General features: G+C 45.2%; 1 pseudogene; it reads right to left on the bottom strand.

The window, feature by feature from the left end:
- Positions 1-5348: 5348 nt before the first annotated feature.
- On the bottom strand, positions 5349-6214 carry LOC110317237 (annotated as a pseudogene).
- Between the last annotated feature and the right edge of the window lie 525 nt (positions 6215-6739).

Genomic DNA, 6739 nt, shown 5'->3' with positions numbered 1-6739 from the left:
GCCTGCCTCTGCCTCCCAAATGCTGGGATTAAAGGCATGTGCCACCACTGCCTGGCTAAGAGTTACATATATATTTTGGTTATTCAATGCCTATCAATTAAATAGTTTGAAAATATTTCCTCCTATTCTGTGATTTCTGTGATTAGTCTCCTATTTCACTCTGTGGCTTGTGTCTCTTTTTTTCTTTTCTATTCTTATTTTTCATTCTTTTTTTTTCCAATACAAGGTTTCTCTGTGTAGCCCTGGCTGTCCTGGAACTCGCTCTGTAGACCAGGCTGGCCTCGAAACTCACCAAGCTCTGCCTGTCTCTGCCTCCCAAGTGCTGGGATCAAAGGCGTGAGCCACCACAACCCAGAAGCTGTTTCTTTTTTACGTTGAAGCTTTTTAGGTTAGTATTCTCCTTGTCCTGTTGTGCCTCTGGTTTTACATGTAGAGAGAAATCATTGCTAACCAAAGGTCATAAGGAAATGTGTGTGTTGGTCTGAGTTTCTCATTTGTTTTGCTTTTTAAATGAGTCTCTCTGTGTCACTCAGGCCAGCCTCAAACTTGTCCTCCAGCCTCAACTTCCCAAGTAGTTAAGGTTACAGGGGTGCATGGCCAACCACCAAGCCTGGCTTTTACTTTCACCTTGTTGTTGTTGTTGTTTGTTTGTTTGTTTGTTTGTTTTTCTTTCCCCTCCCCCCTTCCCTCCTCCCTCTTGCTCCAGCCCTTGCTCTCTCCAGGCCCTGCTTGTTCCAGCCCCTCTTTTCTTTTTATTTAAGACAAACTTGTTCTGCACCCCAAGCTTTCCTGGAACTCATCGTGGCTCGGTACAGCCCTAAACTCACACTTCTCTTGTCCCTACCTACTGAGCATGGGAAATTATTTATTACTGCACCGTAGGAAGATAGTCTGATTTTACTCTCACCTGGGAATATCCATTTTTCCGGCACCATGTATCAAGGAGACTACCCTTTTCTCGTACATTCTTGGGACTATTGGTCAAATGTCATTTGACCAACATCCAGGGGGTTATTTCTGGGCCATTCCCAAAGGGGCTTCATGAGCAGACACTTCTCTGGGAGTTTAAGGAGCCTGCCCCTGGGAGATGTTCCTGCTTTCTCCTAGACCTCCTTTTGCTTTGATGGCATTGATAATTAATTTCCAAGGCCATTATTTTCACATTGTAGAAACCTTTAATTTTCCTTTTGCATTTCTCAAAAGCTTGCTGCTTATGACATATTAGAAGTCAGGCTGCCGGGTGCTACTGTTAAATTAACAATGACTCATTTTGTAAATATTTAATAACAGTTCTTAAGTGGTGCTAACTCTTGTTCCAAGGCTGTAAACACTGTATATAATTCATTTAGTTCTCATGCTTTATAACAACCTTGTGGGGTAACCCAATGAGATACCATGATCACCCGCTGAAAGATGCTGCCCCTCTTAATACTTATCATTATTTATTTACTACCTAGGAAGAAAATGAAAGTCAGGCATGGTAACTTCTGCTTCTAATCTCAGTGTTTGTGAGGCTGAAGGACAAAGATCGCCACAACTTTAAGGCCAACCTAGGCTACATAGCAAATTTCACACTAGTTTGCGCTCTAGGATGAGACCCTGACTCAAAACAAAATCAGGAAGTCATGATGGCCTGTGCCTATAATCCCAGCATTTGGAAGGTAGTGGCTTGAGGATTAGGAGTTCAAGGTCATCCTAAACTACTAAACGAGTTCCAGAGCAGCCTGGGCTACAAGAAAGGGAGGGAAATAAATGAAGGGGTGGGAGCAAGAAAAGAAGGAGAAAGAGGAGGCTGGACATGCATACCTACAACCCCAGCAAGTGAGGCAGGAGGGTCTCAAGTTCTAGGTCAGCCTGGAGTAAATAGCAAGTTAAGGCAGCCCCAGTTGTACAGTGGAGCCTTAACTCCAAAACGTTTAAAGTAGCTACAGAGACTGGTTACACATCAGAATTGTATAGACCCTGTACTGCTGCCATGGCTTTACATAATCCACCTTTTCAGTGAAAAGCAGAGAAAATGAGACTTATTCAATGTAACCTGCATTGGAAAGAAGAACAGATAACGGTGTCTAGTGACTCCAAGTTCATCTTCTTTTTTGGTTTTTTGTTTTGTAGTTTTGGGTTTCTTTTTAAGGTTTTCTTTATGTGTATGTGTGAGCATCCGCATATATATGTGGGTAGCATTCAGTGAGCACAGAGGCCAGAAGAGGGAGTTGATCCCCTGGGACTGGCCTTAAAGATTGTTGTGAACCTGGATCGGGTCTTCTGCAAGAGCAACAATTGCCCTTAGACATCCCTGCAGCCCCTTTTTGTGTATTTCTGAGACTGGCCTGAAACTCACTCTGTAGCCTGAACTGGACTCAGATTCTCAGTGACCTCCTGCCTTAGGATCTCAAGGGATCTACAATCTCAAATATGAGCAACTCTGCCTGATTCAGCCACGTCTTTCTAAGTACGCAAAAGATTCCCAATGACAATTTATCTTGTAATTGTTAAGAAGGCATTTGTTAAAGTTTCGTAATTTACTATAAGCCTGAACGATGTGAACTGTCAATCAATGTCACCAATGCCACTTGGCTGACAATAAACATCCAACTACAGAAACATAAAACAATTTAAGGAAAATGTTTACATTGTATTTTGGGGTCAAAGACTTACCCACATTTTGTACAGCACAACGGGATTTAGTGATTTTCCAGAAACCGTGTAGCTATTGGTTTAATCAGACTGATGGCTGACCATATCTGCTTCCTCATTTTAGGTTGTCAGAGCCTCTCCCCTTTTAAGCAAGTGCTCTACTGCTGAGACACACACCTGCAACTGAACAAGACTGTGATCTGGGGTCTGGCTTTATTTTTTATTTTTTTCCGAATCAATATGAATTTTTCTTAACACACATTTGTCGAAGTCTGTACAAACCAAACATTTCTATGTTTTAAAATGTCCATTATTACAAACATACAAAGAAACGGAAGGTGTTACCAAGTTACTCAATTACATGGTAAAATGCTGTCATAATTAAAAAAAAAAAAATCGACATCTCAGGGCTGAGGCTTCCCCTGTCTTTCACGAGCTCATGGGAATTTAGAAAATGTGTGGATTTGCTGAATATTAAATGCTTAGACCTTTAAAAAGGCTTAGCATAAAACTAAGTAAGTCTTTGTATATTGTCACACCACACCAACAATTTCTCAAGTCTTACTTTTTGTTGAAGAAACCATGACTGTTATTCTTTTTCTACCATCTTTTCCCCACAGCCAATGCAAATGCATCTGAAAAATACTGAACGATAGTTTATCTTTACAGACGTTTCTCATTCGGAAAGTTACAAAATGATTTAACATGGCAGTTTTCCCTGCTTAGAAAGGAAAATTGCATTCCCTACCACAGTGAGACACAAAACAGTCCTTCGAATCTCCTGTTGGGAAGAGCCTCTCCCCTCCGGACCTCTGCTCACCCGTGTGCACGCGTCCCTTTGGAGAATGTAGTCCCAGACAACAGAGCAGGTGAACAGTGACCCTGTCTAAGTCACTGCCTTCGGGATCCGCTCTAGCTCCAGCACTGCTGGCACCCACTGCAGAGTTTGCCCTGTGTCCCAGCACATACTCTCCATCTCTAGTTACTTTCCCAAAGATGGAGGGGTACAGCTCCTTCCCACACCTACTGGGTCAGACAGGGACAAGGGCACACCCTTCGGCTCCCAGAAGCGCGTGCTTTCTGAACATTCCATTAAGAACAGGGAGCACGCAGGATGAGGGGAGAGAACCTGAGGTATAGTGAGGTTCTCCCCACCGTACAGCCCGCACCCAAGCAACCCATGCCGACCCTCAGAAATGCACAAGTAGTTCACATCTTATCCCACTTGAATCTGCTCATGTTAAAAAACAAATACAAAAACCCAAGGTTTGATAACAACCTGGTACGACAGCTGATATAGCAAGAAACAAAATATTTTTAACAGAATATTTTTTTTAAAGATTTATTTATTTATTATATGTAAGTACACTGTAGCTGTCTTCAGACACTCCAGAAGAGGGAGTCAGGTCTTGTTATGGGTGGTTGTGAGCCACCATGTGGTTACTGGGATTTGACCTCTGGACCTTCGGAAGAGCAGTCGGGTGCTCTTACCCACTGAGCCATCTCACCAGCCCCAACAGAATATTTTTTAAAAAGAAGTGGCAGTGTGGGAATTTAAAATTATGTAGAAGGAGGAGGAGGGGTGGGTAGAGGAGGAAGTTTCCAATACATCCTGGACAACCGTCTTTCTGCCCTACTGAAAGACAGACTGGCCAAACTCAGCAAGCTTCCTTAAGCATCTCCTCACACGCTCTTCCATGGGGTCCTCCCAAAGGAAAGCTCCACAGTTCCTTTGGTACTTACGCCTCCAACATTACCTCCGCATCAAGACTCTAAGGTAATGAGAACGAAAAGATTGCATTCTTATACTAAAATCTAGCAAATGAGACTGGATTTTTTTCTTTTTTCAGAGTTGTCACTTTTACAACAACTAACTAGGCTACCATCATTCCTTTTTTTTTTTTTTTTTTTTTTTTTTGGTTTTTTGAGACAGGGTTACTCTGTGTAGCTCTGGCTGTCCTGGAACTCACTTTGTAGACCAAGCTAGCCTTGAACTCAGAAATCCGCCTGCCTCTGCCTCCCAAGTGCTGGGATTAAAGGCGTGCGCCACCACGCCCGACCCATCATTCCTTTATCAAGAAAAGGTTTCCTTTTTAAAAAAATAAATAAAAACCCTGTCTATTCAGAGTACAAAGGTCATACATAATATACATGGAAAAACCCCAACCATATACCCAGATGCAAAAGGTTTATTGGTGAGAAAAAGCCTCCCTCACTGCACAGAGTCTCCAGGTGGCAATTTTCGAGTTTGGGGGCGGCAGTGACGTACACCTGACGACAGACTGCTTTTCATGGGGATGGCAGGTGTGATGATGGACAGACACTCTGCACGTGACACTATGAACAGTGACCACTATGGAAAACCTAGGGGAGAGAGAGAGAGAGAGAGAGAGAGAGAGAGAGAGAGAGAGAGAGAGAGAGAGAGAGAGAAGCGAGAAGCATGGGTGGGGAGGGGAAGCGGGGGTAGGGGGGAGCGGGAGGAGCGGGAGGAGGAAAGGACGAGGTCTGGGACTGTAAGCGCTCAGCATGCAGCCATAACAGGGCACACACCAGGTGTTTCCATTCAGCCACTACATCTGAACAAAGAGGGGTAAGGTAAGAAGATAGACATTTTGTAGGAAAGCGCACTTCCCAGAGAACAGCCAGCTCACCAACCCTGGCCCGGGAGCACTGGGTTGGTGCTGTTGTTGCTGGGAGCCTTCTCGAGGTCTTCACGGAGATGTTGCGGTGCCTGACTTCTCAGACTTCTTGCTCTTGGACATGGCAGCTGCCTGCCTGCAGTTGCTCTGTGACCTCCTTGTGGGTTTTCTCCATTTGGTTCATTTTGGCTGGAGTCTGAGACTCCTGGTACTGAAAATCGGCTCCGTCAACTTCGTCTCTTTCTCTAAGATCATTTGATCCTTCTGATGCAACATCTTCTTCAGAGTGGCCACGTCTTCCTTCAGGTGAGCAATGATGACAAGGGGGCCGTGCCTGGTGAACCAAGAGCCAGGTCTGGGGAAAAGCTGTCTCCCTTAGTTGTGATTGACTCAAAGATGTAGAAAGTGTTTTACGGCTGCGGTAATGGCTGTCACCACTCAGGCGGTTGGACTGCTCCTTCTCCTGAGGGCTGCCTCGAGAAGAGCTGCTCGGGTGTTTCTTCTGCTCTTTGGTCTTCTGAAGGACACGCTTGTACGTCAGTGTGCACAGCCAGCACAGCAGCTTCCCACCACCTTCTTTCCATCATCCTTCCTGTCACGTGCACACCGCTGCTTGCACTGTTCACAGGAGTATGGGGGGGGGGGTCCGTACTTCGTCTCAGAATTTGTGCGGCGCTGGCACTTATTCCCAATAAATGCAGCAATTATGTTGCAATAATGACAAAGCTTAGGCATTCCACAGAACGGTACATTCTGAGCACACTTCTTGCACGTTGTATTGGTTCTACTCTCCTGCTGGTACTCAGTCCTGTAGTAGGTGCACTTCACAACAGGGTGGGCAGCCCAGCATTCCTTGCACAGCTGCTGCCCCTGAGACATCGTCTCGCCTCGAAGGGGAAGCATTGGTGGCATTTGGTGCAGGAGTACTGCGCCTCCATGTCTGGCCAGGCTGTGCTCACCACCACCCCTCCCACAGGCCCGCTGCTTTATCTCTGGGGTCTGGCTTTAGAGACAGTACTTTTGCCACAAAGAGAAGTTCAGAGCTGAATAAGGTAATTCTCTACACATCTTCACCCATCATCCATTTCTGTTAGCCCAAGGAAGCCCTACCATACAATTTAGAAAATCTATTTGTGGGGCTGGCAAAATAGATCAGTCATTGAAGCGCTTACTATTCAAGCATAAGGACCAGAGTTGAGATCCCTAACGATGGAAAAAGCCAGGACTAGCAATCTGCACCTGTAATCCCAAGGCCAGGGAGATGGGAGCAGGCAGTACCCCTCCAAGGCCTCTGCATCAGCTCCTGCCTCCAGGTGCCCATCTAGTTTGTGTCCCTGCCTTGGCTTCCCTCAATGGACTGTGTGATCCAGGATGTGAAAACCAAATAAACCCTTTCCTCCTCAAGTTGAGTTTGATTATGGTGTTTCACCCCAACAGCAGTGACCTTAACTAAGACAGGAACT

Source organism: Mus pahari, chromosome 2 (assembly GCF_900095145.1).
Source record: "Mus pahari chromosome 2, PAHARI_EIJ_v1.1, whole genome shotgun sequence".
Taxonomy (NCBI): Eukaryota; Metazoa; Chordata; class Mammalia; order Rodentia; family Muridae; genus Mus; species Mus pahari.
This window is presented reverse-complemented; position numbering and strand designations above follow the sequence as displayed.